We start from the raw sequence: 15,428 nt of genomic DNA, 5'->3' as shown, positions 1-15,428 counted from the left end.
TCACACCGATCCCCAACGTCTTCTCGAAAACGTATTCCTTGGCACATCCCATGAGTCAAATTCTGGAACAAACAAGAACTCACCTTCTCATGCCCGGCACACCCCACGTGCAGAAAGGATCCATGAAGACATTGCCCAAAAAAACTGGCTTAATATTGACGATATCTCTAATGGCGCATTAAAGAAGTATGACTATTCTGAAGAAACACCAAAAAATCAAAGTCGCTCTGGCTGCCGTCATGAAACAAATAATGAACTGAGAGTTCTTTGAGCCAAATCATTTCGGCTGTATTCGTGAGTGGTAAAAGAGTTTCATCCGGTAAAAGAAGTGACTGAAGAGCAGCACGGAGAAGAAAAGCAAGCATTTTCCCTATGGAGAGCCAGAGCTATGAGGCAGGTTCACAGACAGTCGATATTCAACCGTCAAGCATGCCAAAGCGGAAAATCATCCATATTAATGGCTTTGCAACCAGAGTGCCATCATCTGTTTCTCTAACAATCAGATGCCAGGTCGGCCAACGGCCTTGCCGCAGTGGTAACACCGGTTCCCGTCAGATCACCGAAGTTAAGCGCTGTCGGGCTGGGCTAGCACTTGGATGGGTCACCGTCCGGGTCTGCCGGGTGCTCTTGGCAGCTATTGTGGGGCCAGTCGGGGAGCTACCTGAACGACAAGTAGCGGCGCCGGTCACCAAAACTGACAACGGCCGGCACAGCGGTGCGCTGACCACATGCCCCTCCGTATCCGCGAGTGAGAGAATGTGAAAATCTTCTACGTGGTTTTTGAAGGTGCTGCGGCTTCCATCAAACCCATAAGTACGAGCAGCTGAATCACCCTTTCATCTACGTCTACATGACTACTTTGCAATTCACAATTAAGTGCCTGACACCGCGGTGGTCTCGCGGTTCTAGGCGCGCAGTCCGGAACCGCGCGACTGCTACGGTCGCAGGTTCTAATCCTGCCTCGGGCATGGATGTGTGTGATGTCCTTAGGTTAGTTAGGTTTAAGTAGTTCTTAGTTCTAGGGGACTGATGACCACAGCTGTTAAGTCCCATAGTGCTCAGAGCCAGCCAAGTGCCTGACAGAAAGTTCATAGATCCACCCTCAAGCTACTTCTCTAGTGTTCCACTCTCGAACGGCCCGCAGCGGAAATGATCCCTGAAATCTTTCTATGCGAGTTCTGTTTTCTCTTATTTTATCATGATGAACCTACTTAGGTTGGAACGTCCCCATAGAAAAATTTATGAATTACTGTGCTGATAAACCTCTTACGTTATTTGATTTTCAAACAGCTGAGCAAAACTGAACGTACTCAGACATTTCTCTCTTTACTTATTCTGATCATCACTAAACTGACACACAATATTTTTAGCGCAACGCATTCTGACTTTCAATAATCCCTAAGAAAGAATGGCCCTGACTAACAAAAACCTATACCTTTCATGAACCACTTACCTCACAATAATCTTCGTTACTCGAACTACTGCAATACAGCGAGCGCCAATACTGCCAGCTAAATAAGAGATTCTAACTACTGAAGGCACTAACTACTGATAGGCATAGTTAGCAAATGAAAGATTTTGATGGAGAACAAACAATGTATTTACCTTAATAGTGTTCAAAAGTCATAATATATATATATCAGTTCATGACATCCAGTCTTACAAATTTACTCTCTCTAATGGACACACGTCCATATCATCCGCTCTCAAAACTCCGCCATCTCTCTCCCCACATCCACCACTGCTGGCGGCTCACCTCCAACAGCGCAACGCTACGCGCTGTTGACATCCAACTGCCCAACACTACAATAGCAAATATTCCAACAATGCAAGTCAGCCACAGACTGCACAGAGTACAGCCAGTGATTTTCAAAAAAAAAAAAATGGTTCAAATGGCTCTGAGCACTATGGGACTTAACTTCTATGGTCATCAGTCCCCTAGAACTTAGAACTACTTAAACCTAACTAACCTAAGGACATCACACAACACCCAGTCATCACGAGGCAGAGAAAATCCCTGACCTCTCCGGGAATCGAACCCGGGAACCCGGGCGTGGGAAGCGAGAACGCAACCGCACGACCACGAGCTGCGGACCAGTGATTTTCATACAGAGCGCTACGTGACGTTACCAATATAAAAACTTAAACAGCCTACGTACAAAGTGAGCGCCAACAGAATATTTTCGCAATGAGAGGGGAAAGTTGGCGTTTGAAATTTCACGAGAGGGTCCTGCCATAACGAAAAAGACCTTTGTTTTAACGATTAGCACCCGAATTCGCTTATCATGTCCGTGGCACTCTCGCCTCTACTTCTCGACAACACAAAACAAGCTGCCCTTCTTGGAAGTTTTTTGATGTCGTCCGTCAGCCTCTTTGATGCGGATCCCTCACTGCACAGCAACATTACAGAAGAGGGTGTTGCGGCTTCCATCAAACCCATAACAGTACAAAACCTCTCTTTAATGGACGTATTATACTTTCGAAGTGTTCCACCAATAAATCACAGCCTTCAGTTTGCTTCACCCACATTATCCATATGATCGTTCCACTTAAAGTTTTTCGTAATTGTTATCCCTAAGCATTTAATAAAATTTACAGTTTTTAGATTTGTGTGATTTATCGTGTAATATATATTTAGCGGCTTTCTTTTACTACTCATACAGATAACTTCACAATTCCGATTATTTAGAGTCAATTGTCATTTTTCCCACAATGCAGATATCTTCTCTAAATCATATAGCGATTGCTTTTTTTATCTGGTGGCTTTACAAGAGGTAAATGGCTGCATCATGTGCAAGCAACCTAAGAGGGCTGATCAGATTGTCCCTTACGTCGTTTATGTAGATAAGGAAGATCAGAGTGCCTGTAACAGTTCCTTGGGGAACAGCGAATATTACTTCTGTTTTACTCGATGACTTTCCGTCAGTTACTGTGAACCGTGACGTTTCACACAACTGAGACGATACTCCATTGGTTCGCAATTTGATTGAAAGACGCTTGTGAGAAACGGTGTCGAAAGCCTTCCGAAAATCTAAAAATATGGAATCAGTTTAACGTTCCCTGTCGATAGCACTCATTACCTCATGAGAATGAAGAGCTAGTTGTGTTTCGTAAGAATGATTTCTTTTCTGAATGCGTGTTGACTGTTTGTCAATAAATCGTTTTCTTCGAGATACCTCATAATGTTGGAACACAGTGTATGTTCCAAAATACAACTGCAAATCGACGTTAGTGATATTTCCTTTTGTTTGGGGAGTGGTGTGACCTGTGCAACTTTCCAGTCCTTAGGTGCGGATCTTTCGAGGAGCGAGTGGTTGTATATTATTGTTAGATATGGAGCTATTGTATCAGCATAGTCTGAATGGACACTGACTAGTATGCCGTCTGGACCGTAGGACTTGTTTTTGTTAAGAGATTTAAGCTGCTTCACTACACAGAGGAAAGCCATTTCTAAACTGTTCTCGTTGACATTTGTTCTAGATTCGAATTCTGGAATATTTACTTCGTCTTCATTGGCGATGGAGTTTCGGAAGCCGCGTTTAGTAACTCCGCTTTATTGGCACAGTCATCGGTAGCATCACCATTGTTATTGCGCAATGAAGGTACTGATAGTGTCGTACCGCTAGTGTACCTCACACATGGCCAGAATCTCCTTGGGCCTTTTTCCAGATTTAGAGACCGCTTCGTTATGGAAACTATTAAAAGCATCTCGCATTAAAGCTCGCGCTAAATTTCGAGCTTCTGTAAAACTTCGCCAAACTTAGTATTTTTTGTGTTCTTTTTAATCTGACATGCTTTTTCGTTGAATCGGTGACACTGGGTATCATGGTGGGGGGGGGGGGGGGAGAATCAGTATCATCTCTTATTAATTTATGTAGCATATCATTCTCAATTTATTTCGATACTATTTCTTTGAATTCGAACCATAGATGGTCTACGCTTACGTAGTGTGATTGGAAGAGGTGGAGACAGTCTTTTACAAGGCGCCAAGCGAATTTTTTTCTGCTTTTTTAAAATAGATGTACTCTGCGTTTATTTTTGGTGTGTTTGGATGTTGGAGTGATCAGCCTCGTTACAACTGCCTTGTGGTCACTGTATACGTCATGATGCTCCCTGTTTGCTCAGGATCATTTGTTGGTAAGAGACCAAGTTTCTTTTCGTGACCATTTACACTTCGAATGGGCTCCTGAAGAAATTGTTCGAAATAATTTACAGAGGGAGCATTCAGTACTATTTCGGACTCAATTTTTTTTAACTGTTCAGCAACTGCACCATCTCAGTCGGGGGGTGGGTAAAACGAACCAGTTATTAATTTTTTCCGGTTCCGAAGAATAACTTCTACTAATAGTAAGTCACAGGAACTATCTTCTTCAATTTCACTACAAGGTGAACCACTTCAGACAGCAATGAACACTTCACGGCCAAATGTATTTAACATATTCTTTCTGTTCACGGTTAGGTCCTTTGAAAAAAATTCCGCTGAACTTATTCCCGGCTTTAGGAAGCTTTCCATACCTATAACGAAGTGAGCTTCAGTGATTTCTATTAGACAGATTTTAACTTTAATACCTTTAATGTAAAAAATGTGTGTGAAGTCCTTAGGGGCCAAACTGCTGAGGTCCTCGGTCCCTAGTCTTACACACTACTTACACTAACATGAGGGAGGACTCGAACCTCCGGCGGGAGGGGCCGCGCAGTCCGTGACACGGCGCCTCAAACCGCGCGGCCCCTCAGATCGCCCCTTTAACGTAAGGTCATACCTCAAACGAGTAGCTTATGACAGCCTTTTAAATTTTAAGTTTGGCCAGTAATTATAAAATGTATTAAAAAATCAAAATTTCGTTGCTCCTGAAAGCAGTTAGATAGGCAACTTGCAGGGAGGAGCGGTAGACTGTTTTAGACGTTTGGTAATAGATATGGAGTGTAGGTTTGTACGGACGTGAAGCGCAGACGATAGGCAGTTCAGGTAAGAACAGAAGAAAAACGTGAAATGTGATGTTGCAGATGAATGCTGGAGATTAGATGGGTAATTCGCAACAGTAATGAATAGATGCTGAACCCAATCTGAGCGAAAAGAAATTTATGACAGGTTCGTTGATAAGACATATTGTGAGGCGTCAAAGAATAGTTGTGGTGTCACCGCCAGACACCACACTTGCTAGGTGGTAGCCTTTAAATCGGCCGCGGTCCATTAGTATACGTCGGACCCGCGTGTTGCCACTGTCAGTGATAGCAGACCGAGCGCCGCCACAGGGCAGGTCTAGAGAGACTTACTAGCACTCGCCCCAGTTGTACAGCCGACTTTGCTAGCGAAGCTACACTGACCGATACGCTCTCATTTGCCGAGACGATAGTTAGCATAGCCTCCAGCTACATTTGCTACGACCTACCAAGGCGCCGTATTCAATTGATATTTATTATATGAAGCATGTATCATCAAGAGCGATGTTCTACAATTGTGGATTAAAGTTAAGTATTACATCAACTACTTACTTTATTTGCAATTCTCAAGATATTGTCCTGTTCCAGACCTCACGCCAGTCAGCGTGTAATTAAACGCGTGCATTTCGGCCTCCTCTAGAAACACAGTGATGGCTCTTCATCCAACACTACAATAGTCAATTTGGTAATGGAAAAAAGTGTGGAGGATAAAAATTGTGGAGGAGGTTCCAGCCTTGACCACACTAACAAGAGGACCGTAGGAACTTTCCCTCACCGATTTGATCCACAATGACGGGGTGTGTAGGTCACGACCTGGACTTCAACGTAGGTGAGTAGGAAGACGCAACTCTCAACCGATTTCTAGAAAAGCGAGTCAGGGTCGCAAAACTTCCAGCAGTCTGCCGCCGAGCAAGTGAGTGCTTACACATAGTTCCGTAAGAGCGAGGTCCGTGGATCGATTCTCAGTGCCGATAACTCTTTTTTGTTTCCCGTAATAAAAACAACAGATTTATTATACTGTGCGAATGACAAATATTTAATGATTCATTTATTAGTTTACTAGTATTTATCCTGAGAAAGAGTGAAATTGTTTTTAAGCAGTTTGGAAATAAGAAAAGAATACAGGAGAAGTTTCAATCAAACTTTTACAGTAATTTTATGTATGTTACTGTATCTACATTTACGACAAGATTAATATAATATGTGACCAATGAAGCACTTGCACGAATCAGGACGGTACTGATCTTAGAAACACGGGAAACAATAATTACTGCGACATAACAGCACTTGTAATGAACACAGAATTTTTGAATGTGAGTGATTTGCTCATCGTGTATATTGCAAAAAAAATTTTGGTTTGCATTCATAAATGGGTGCGCCGGTCGGGGTGGCCGAGCGGTTCTAGGCGCTACAGTCTGGAACCGCACGACCGCTACGGTCGCAGGTTCGAATCCTCCCTCAGGCATTGATGTGTGTGATGTCCTTAGGTTAGATAAGTTTAAGTAGTTCTAAGTTCTAGGGGACTGATGACCTTAGAAGTTAAGTCCCATAGTGCTCAGAGCCATTTGACCATTTTTTTCATAAATGGGTGCTGGTTCGTCACACAATTTCGTGTCGCACCACGCATATCAAAGCATAGCGTCGGTTAGTTGCGCAGACAGCACACTAAAAAGTAATACTGGCAACGAGATTCGGTCCGACGACACCGCTCTTATAAAACTTAAGCGCTCACTCGTTCTACTGCGGACTCCATGGGTACTATAGGACGCTGAAAAGTATACTATAAGCACGCCTGAACTTTTCCAACTCGGTTTCCAGGAAACAGTTTGTGTTTGCGCCTTCCTGTTTACGTATGTCCAAGTCGAGATCTAAACACCCTGTCAATACGAATGAAATCGTTCGGCGAAAGTCCATAACGTCCCCTTTAGGTATGGGAAGAACCGACCGGCTGAAACTTGTTTGGTCTCGACAACAAGAGGCGTTCTTTTATTTTTTAGTAATAACAGAGAACAAAACAGAAATATCAGCTACCCATAGCAGCAGTACTAAGATGGTTCAAATGGCTCTGAGCACTATGGAAGTTAACTTCTGAGGTGATCAGTCCCCTAGAACTTAGAACTACTTGAACCTAACTAACATAAGGACATCACACACATCCATGCCCGAGGCAGGATTCGAACCTGCGACCGTAGCGGTCGCGCTGTTCCAGACTGTAGCGCCTAGAACCGCAGTGCTAATACTTCTCGTTTTTAAATAAACCTTTTGTCTTTTTTTGTTTTTTAAAAAAGCAGTAATTTCTATTTCTTAAATTTGCATTGATTTGAAATATTGCGCTATTACACAAAATGGGAAAAGTGATCGGTGCTATTTACTAACTGAAACGAGCAACAAACACGCAAATCATAAGAACTGATGCAGCATTGCTGAGACAGTAATGTTCCTATTGCCGTGTGTCTTGTTTTACGGTACGCGCGCACCTGCAGTGTGCAAGATTTCCCCCATCCTGATCTATACGGCATTTTCTCGCTTTCGTCGCCAGGCCTCCGTCGTACTGCAGAATGGTTGCAACTGCAGTTCAGCAATATCTTTACCAAAGTACGATGCATCATTTACTTTAAAAGACTAAGGAGTTGTCTACTATTTCTATGAAATAATAAAAGGGGAAGGCAATTAAAAGCTTGATAAAAATCATTCAAAGTATGCAATAGAAATAGAGAGATGATCTGTTGCCAGTGTGTACATGTCCCATTATCTGCTTGTAGCACTTGAAAATGAAAAAATTAACACGAAACACAGTGTTTATTCAGCCTCAATTTTTACCCTTTAGCGCTGACTAAAAAATGTTCAAATGTGTGTGAAATCTTATGGGACTTAACTGCTAAGGTCATCAGTCCCTAAGCTTACACACTACTTAACCTAAATTATCCTAAGGGCAAACACACACACCCATGCGCGAGGGAGGACTCGAACCTACGCCGGGGCCAGCCGCACAGTCCGTGACTGCAGCGCCTTGGACTTAGCGCTGATTAAATGGTTCAAATGGCTCTGAGCACTATGGGACTTAACATCTGAGGTCATCAGTTCCCTACAACTTAGAACTACTGAAACCTAACTAACCTAAGGACATCACACACATCCACGCCCGCGGCAGGATTCGAATCTGCGACCGTAGCGGTCGCGCGGTTCCTGACTGAAGCGCCTAGAAATGCTCGGCCACAGCGGCCAGCAGCGCTGATTATTCTTAATGCCCAAACAGTGGTATGATCCCCTATTGAAACATGATTTTTGAGCAAAGTTTCAAAAAATTAGAATCAGTAGGACGTAAGACTTTTTTGTAGTATCAGCGACTTACTGCTTTACTAGAAAAGCAGCGAACGGCGGACACTAAATATTCTTTTATTTGCCTGTTAAATATAATATTTTGATTCTATGATGCTTGAAACTGAGAGCGCTAAAGTTTTGCAATCTTTCTTCGGTTTCTGCGTTTATTGCAGGAAATAATAGCAATAAAAACCGATTATTTCAGAAACCAGTTATTCTGAGCGGTTTTAATGGCTAGGTTAAACTGTCGTTGAACAGTACCGATATAATCGAGAACCAGTTGTTTCAGCAATAACCGCCATTCCTACACCAAGCCAACCTTCGGACTGAAATTCACAACAACAATATCCAGAGGTATAGCACCTGGAGCGGCGGCGGAAGCTAACATTTGACAACCACGTCAGTTTCCCCTGACACTGCCTGGGGACAATTTGTAGACTGATCTCGTGAGTTACAGCTCCGAACGCTCATTCGGAGCAATGGGACGCAGGTGAAAGGAATGTCGCGTTTTAATCAGCAAGCGATGCATTGCCCGTCAACAATTGCGAAGTGACAGCACGGCAAGTATTCACGTGACGCGGCAGCAGGTGCGCCACCCCGACGACACGGAACATCGGCCCATTGTGTGCGCATCGCTTTCGCCCCGTGGCCTGACAGCGCTCATCTGGGGAGGAGTGGGGAGTGGCTGCGCGCCACATTCGCGTCTCGTCGCCTAATTAGGGCTGCGCATTGTTCCGCCCGCGGCCGCTGCCGAATGGCGGCGCTCCCGGCGCCGAGTGGCGGTCCCGGTTGCGAGCCCCAGCTCGGCTTCAGCCGCGAGTGCGAAGCACTGCGCGCCGCGAGGGCTAATGTCGCCGCCATTACTCCTCCACAATGGGGGCGCTGCACGCCGGTGCAAAGAGCGAGGCGAGGCGCGGCGCCGCTCGCATCCCGGCGCACCCACACTGCGGCGTACATTACAGCGCGTTGCTGCGATGTGCAGACGAAGTCGGGTGGGGTGTTTCCGGAAGGGAGCAGCGCGCACGTCCAGGCGAACGTGCCCCGCTCCAGATTCGTCGCGAGCAGGGACTGATAGAATTACACGTTATGAAACTGGAAAACTAACTTAACTTCACTAGGTGATAAATCGTTGCCCGAAGCGAGACTAGTGGTCTGTCCCTTGGTCGCCGACCGCTGTGGCCGAGCGATTCTAGGCGCTTTAGTCCGGAACCGCGCTGCTGCTACGGTCGCAGGTTCGAATCCTTCCTCGGGCATGGATGTGTGTGATGTCCTTAGGTTAGTTAGTTTTACGTAGTTCTAAGTTGTAGGGGACTGATGACCTCAGATGGTAAGTCCCACAGTGCTTAGAGCCATTTCAATCATTTTTTGTCCCTTGGTCGCTCCATGAAAAGATGTAAGTAGTGGGACATTTATTTATTTGGCATGATATGTGAGGTTTGCCGTCTTGGGTCTACAGATGATGGATGGAGTGAGCAGGAATCTCCGACTGAGCAGATTACGCTGTAGTGCATTGGAAAGTGTCGTTGTTGAGTGAAAAATGTTCAAATGTGTGTGAAATCTTATGGGACTTAACTGCTAAGGTCATCAGTCCCCACTGGACTCGCATTCGGGAGGACGACGGTTCAATCCCGCGTCCGGCCATCCTGATTTAGGTTTTCCGTGATTTCCCTAAATCGCTCCGGGCAAATGCCGGGATGGTTCCTTTGAAAGGGCACGGCCGACTTCCCTTCCCATCCTTCCCTAATGCGATGAGACCGATGACCTCGCAGTTTGGTCTCTTCCCCCCAAACAACACAACCCAACCCCTCATCAGTCCCTAAGCTTACACACTACTTAACCTAAATTATCCTCAGGACAAACACACACACACCCATGCCCGAGGGAGGACCCGAACCTCCGCCAGGATCAGCCGCACAGTCCATGACTGCAGCGCCTGAGACCGCTCGGCTAATCCCGCGTGGCGTTGCTGAGTGACATTAGAAGTATACGGGACGACTTACACAGAATATCTGTTTGGCGTTATGAATGGAAGCTTGCTTTAAATGTAGAAATATCCTCACAATAACGCAGATCAGTGGGAAAAACAACCCTCTACTCTTAGAATACAGCATTAGTAGTCTGCTGCTTGGCACAATCACGCCGATTAAATGTCTGGGCATAACGTTGCAAAGCGATGTGAAATGGATCGAGCATGTAAGGTCGGTAGTAGGGGAAGCGCATAGTAATCTTCGGTTTATTGGCAGAATTGTACGAAGGTGCAGGTCGTCTCTGAAGCAGACAGCGTGTACAGCACTTGTGAGACCCATTCTTGAGTACTTCAGATCCCTACGTGCCCGGATGTCCGCCCCCGTGGTCAGCGCGAGGGAATGGCAGTCCTCAGGGCCCTGGTTCGATTCCCGGCTGGGTGGGAGATTTTCTCCGCTCAGGAACTGGGTGTAGTGTTGTCCTAATCATCATCATCTCATCACCATCGACGCGCAAGTCGCTTAAGTGGCGTCAACTCAAGACTTGCACCCGGCGATCGGTCTACCCGACGGGAGGTCCTACTCACACGACATTTACGTTTATTTAAGAGCTCGGATTAAAAGAAGACGTCATGGACTGTGCGACTGGTCCCGGTGGAGGTTCGAGTCCTCCCTCGGGCATGGGTGTGTGTGTGTTTGTCCTTAGGATAATTTAGGTTACGTATTGTGTAAGCTTCGGGACTGATGACATTAGCTGTTAAGTCCCATAAGATTTTACACACATTTGAACATTTTTTTTAAAAACAAGACGTGGAAACAATTCAGACACGTGCTGTTTGATTTGCAATCAGCATGATCGATTAACAGGAAAGTACACCGGGAACGCTCCGTGTTCTCAAATAGGAATGCCTGAGGGAAAGACAACGTTCCTTTCCCGAAACGCTGCTGACAGAATATACAGAAACGCCATTTTTCGGCTGACTGCATAATGATTCTGCTGCCGTCGACGTACATTTTCGCGTAACGAGTGCAAAGACAAGATAACGGACGTTTAGGCTCGTCGAGAGGCATATACACAGTTCAGTTGCTTTTCTTTTCACAGAGAAAGAAATCACCAATAAGCAGTGCCGTGTACCTTACGGTGCTGGGGCTGTATTGTGCAGACGTCGCTATAATGAGTGTAGCAGATCGTGCTGATTACTACATAAGAAAAGAAACGTATACCGTAATTTCATAATACACTCTCTGACACACAAACCGCCACATTATCCACAGAATTATTCATAAGACACTCCGGGGTTTCATGAGACAACTACATGAAAACCACAGGACGTACTACGGTAAATAACCGCATACTAGTGAAGAGAGCGTCTCTCCAACTTTCTAAGTCACGTTACAAGAACTGAATACGGGCACAATTTGTGATGTGACCAACGGCAATAAGTATGCACTCTCCATTGAAGTCAGTGCTGTTGGTATAACGGCAGCAGCCCACTTTCAGAATCTGTTACTTTAGGGAGACGTACGTAAGACTACGGTATTAGGAACTGGCCAGACAGAAATGGAGATCTGGACTGGACCGGACAGTGTGCACGGACAGGCGGAAAGGTTAAGACCGGCTTCCCATTCAAAATGGTCGAAAATTCTACTTTTTATTGCATTTAGGAAACGTATAAATGTCTATAATGTTGGGTTAAAAACATTTTTTTAATTTGTGCGTTACAAAAGTTTCTACAGCCCATCGTTCGAAGCCGCGTGGCGGCCGCCATGGGACGCTCACACCCGGAGGCGCCTGGCTCAGGTAGAAAACTTGTCGTGCCGTGGCGCACGGTCAAAAAAAGATTTATGTACACTACTGGCCATCAAAATTGCTACACCACGAAGATGACGTGCTACAGACGCGAAATTTAACCGACAGGAAGAAGATGCTGTGATATGCTAATGATTAGCTTTTCAGAGCATTCACACAAGGTTGGCGCCGGTGGCGACACCTACAACATGCTCACATGAGGAAAGTTTCCAACCGATTTCTCATACACAAGCAGCAGTTGACCGGCGTTGCCTGGTGAAACGTTGTTGTGATGCCTCGTGTAAGGAGGAGAAATGCGAACCATCACGTTTCCGACTTTGATAAAGGTCGGATTGTAGCCTATCGCGATTGCGGTTTATCGTATCGCGACATTGTTGCTGTTCGCGTTGGTCGAAATCCAATGACTGTTAGCAGAATATGGAATCGGTGGGTTCAGGAGGGTAATACGGACCGCCGTGCTGGATCCCAACGGCCTCCTATCACTAGCAGTCGAGATGACAGGCATCTTATCCGCATGGCTGTAACGGATCGTGCAGCCACGTCTCGACCCCTGAGTCGACAGATGGGGACGTTTGCAAGACAACAACCGTCTCCACGAACAGTTCGACGACGTTTGCAGCATCATGGACTATCAGCCCGGAGACCATGGCTCCGGTTACCCTTGACGCTGCATCACAGACAGGAGCGCCTGCGATGGTGTACTCAACGACGAACCTGGGTGCACGAATGGGAAAACGTCTTTTTTTCGGATGAATCCAGATTCTATTTACAGCATCATGATGGTCGCATCCGTGTTTGGCGACATCGCGGTGAACGCACATTGGAAGCGTGTATTCGTAATCGCCATACTGGCGTATCACCCAGCGTGATGGTATGGGGTGCCATTGGTTACGGGTCTCGATGACCTCTTGTTCGCATTGACGGAACCGTGGAAGCTACATTTCAGATCTGTTACGACCCGTGGCTCTACCCTTCATTCGATCCCTGCAAAACCCTACAGAATAATGCAGACCGCATGTTTCAGGTCGTGAACCGGCCTTTCTGGATACAGATAATGTTCGACTGTTACCCTGGCCAGCACATTCTCCAGATCTCTCAACAAATGAAAACGTCTTGTCAATGATGGCGGAGGAACTTGCTCGTCACAATACGCCAGTCACTACTCTTGATGAACTGTGGTATCGTGTTGAAACTGCATGTGCGGCAGCTGTACCTGTACACACCGTCCAAGCTCTGTTTGACTCAATGCCCAGGCGTATCAAGACCGTTATTACGGCGGGTGGTGGTTGTTCTGGGTACTGATTCATCAGGATCTATGCACCCAAATTGCGTGAAAATGTAATCACATGCCAGTTCTAGTATAATATATTTGTCCAATGAATAGCCATTTGTCATTTGCATTCCTTCTTGGTGTAGCAATTTTAATGGCCAGTAGTGTAGCATTATGCATGCAAACATATTCGCCGAAAAAGCTGACGGACAACGTGTAGTGGATACCGAAAGCAGCATACCCAGCTAAGCCAGATCAGTTTTTCTCGCCAAGAAGAACGAGGGAATTGCTCTCCAGGAACAACTCGAGTTAGAGGAACGGTTGATATACGATCCTGGAACAGCACACTAAACGTAGGTTCCAAAAACATTTTTTTGGTCAAATTTTGGTCAAAATTGATCACAACGCCATGTCTGGTCCGCCATATTCGATTAGCCATTTTGAGTTTTGAAAACTTAACTTCAGATTTGTATTGAGCGAGATCATAAATCTATAATAACATGTAGATTTATGCAAATTGAACTAATAACTCATAGAAAAGTTTTCCCTAAACTTTAAACTGGTTTCTCTCGAGAAACGATGTTTCAAAAATGTGTGCAGTATAAAATAAAAACGATTAAATCTATTAACATCTACCTTTGTTCCCCGAAAAGTAAACACTTCTCTTGGGAGCTTATAGGTATAATATATGAAATTTGTTAGTATCAACTATTTTGTGTAAAGCCATAAAGAGTGAAACAAACCCCCAAAAATGGATTTCAAAGTGAGTGTTCGCAAAATATCGTTAAATTTAAGGGTATTTCATTGTGGTTAGGTATAATCTCCTATGAATTTAATGTAGTATCGACTGATGCTACCCATTTTTGATTTCAGATAACTCCTGCGAGGCTACATTGCACGCTGTCTGCGTACTTCAAACCACAGGCCCTTGATCAAACCATAACTACAGGCGCCATTTCGTTTTTTATTGAAAATGTATAATGACGTTCAAAGTAAGTGCAGTCATAATCTCCAATCAGATCTTTGTATGTCTTTTCATTGTCTCAAAAAAAAGTTCCAAACTCTGCCTATTTTTGGCACATATGAATGAGAACCTGGCCTTAAGGTGAGCACTCGCAATAAACGAGAAATTCGAGTTCGAGTTGCGATACGGCACAAATTTTCAAATGTGACAATGCAGTAACACATCTACACCCAATGCAGCTGATGTCATAAAATTCACATTCACCGAATAGTTTGGGATAATATTTCATACACCTGCTGATCGTCAAACCATATGTAACTGTTTATCACGTTGCGTATCTGCAGGCGCACAGTAATTCCATGTGACTATGCAGAACTTTCTCCATGTGTTTAAAAATTTCGCATTTCCTTTTCAGAAGTTGTCTCCTCTATTACTATTATTTACTGGGAGTTAGAAACACTTATTACTATCAGCGGCATAAAAGATTTGTGGGAGACAGCAGCTGTAAACTAACCCCATGAAGTCCGACATGACAACGCGGTACTATTTAGTATCACGTTCGATGTACGATATATTGTTTCATCTAAAATATGATTTTTTAAAGTGATATCGGTAAATTGATACATCGATAGCAAAATGATAGCTGAGATTAGTAACATACGCATCAAATGTTATCCTTTGATATGTGTAATCTTAACATTTATCAAATAAATTCTGCTATTGCGCGCTATAGCCTACCATCTCCATGTGAAACCAGCTGCGTCAGCTGAAAGGCGCCAGCTGTGGGCAGTCGTGGCAGAACTTTTTCAGTGAGTTACAGCTACTGAGAGCGACAGCCTCAGCAGACACTGGGCGCCTTCGATTCTGGTGAAGTAATGCGGTTGTAAGTGTGTCGACAACAATATTGAAATGGAGCAACAAGTTTTTATTTTGCGCTGAATAATAACAAACAAACATATAAAAATTTTTTGTTTGTTTCTCAGTTATCAATATCATTTCAAACGTCAAATGTAGTCTTGGGCATGCAACCCTAGACAGTGCAAAAAAATGGTTCAAATGGCTCTGAGCACTATGGGACTTAACATCTATGGTCATCAGTCCCCTACAACTACTAACTACTAACTAACCTAAGGACAGCACACAACACCCAGCCATCAC

General features: G+C 44.7%; 1 pseudogene; it reads left to right on the top strand.

Annotated features, from left to right (window-relative positions):
- The first annotated feature begins 514 nt into the window (after positions 1 to 514).
- LOC126420207 (5S ribosomal RNA) lies at positions 515 to 633 on the top strand (annotated as a pseudogene).
- The last annotated feature ends 14,795 nt before the right edge of the window (positions 634 to 15,428 follow it).

The sequence above is a fragment of the Schistocerca serialis genome, chromosome 9, assembly GCF_023864345.2.
Source record: "Schistocerca serialis cubense isolate TAMUIC-IGC-003099 chromosome 9, iqSchSeri2.2, whole genome shotgun sequence".
In the NCBI taxonomy this organism is placed as follows: domain Eukaryota; kingdom Metazoa; phylum Arthropoda; class Insecta; order Orthoptera; family Acrididae; genus Schistocerca; species Schistocerca serialis.
Note: the sequence above shows the minus strand (reverse complement) of the source record. Positions and strands in the feature narration are given on the sequence as shown.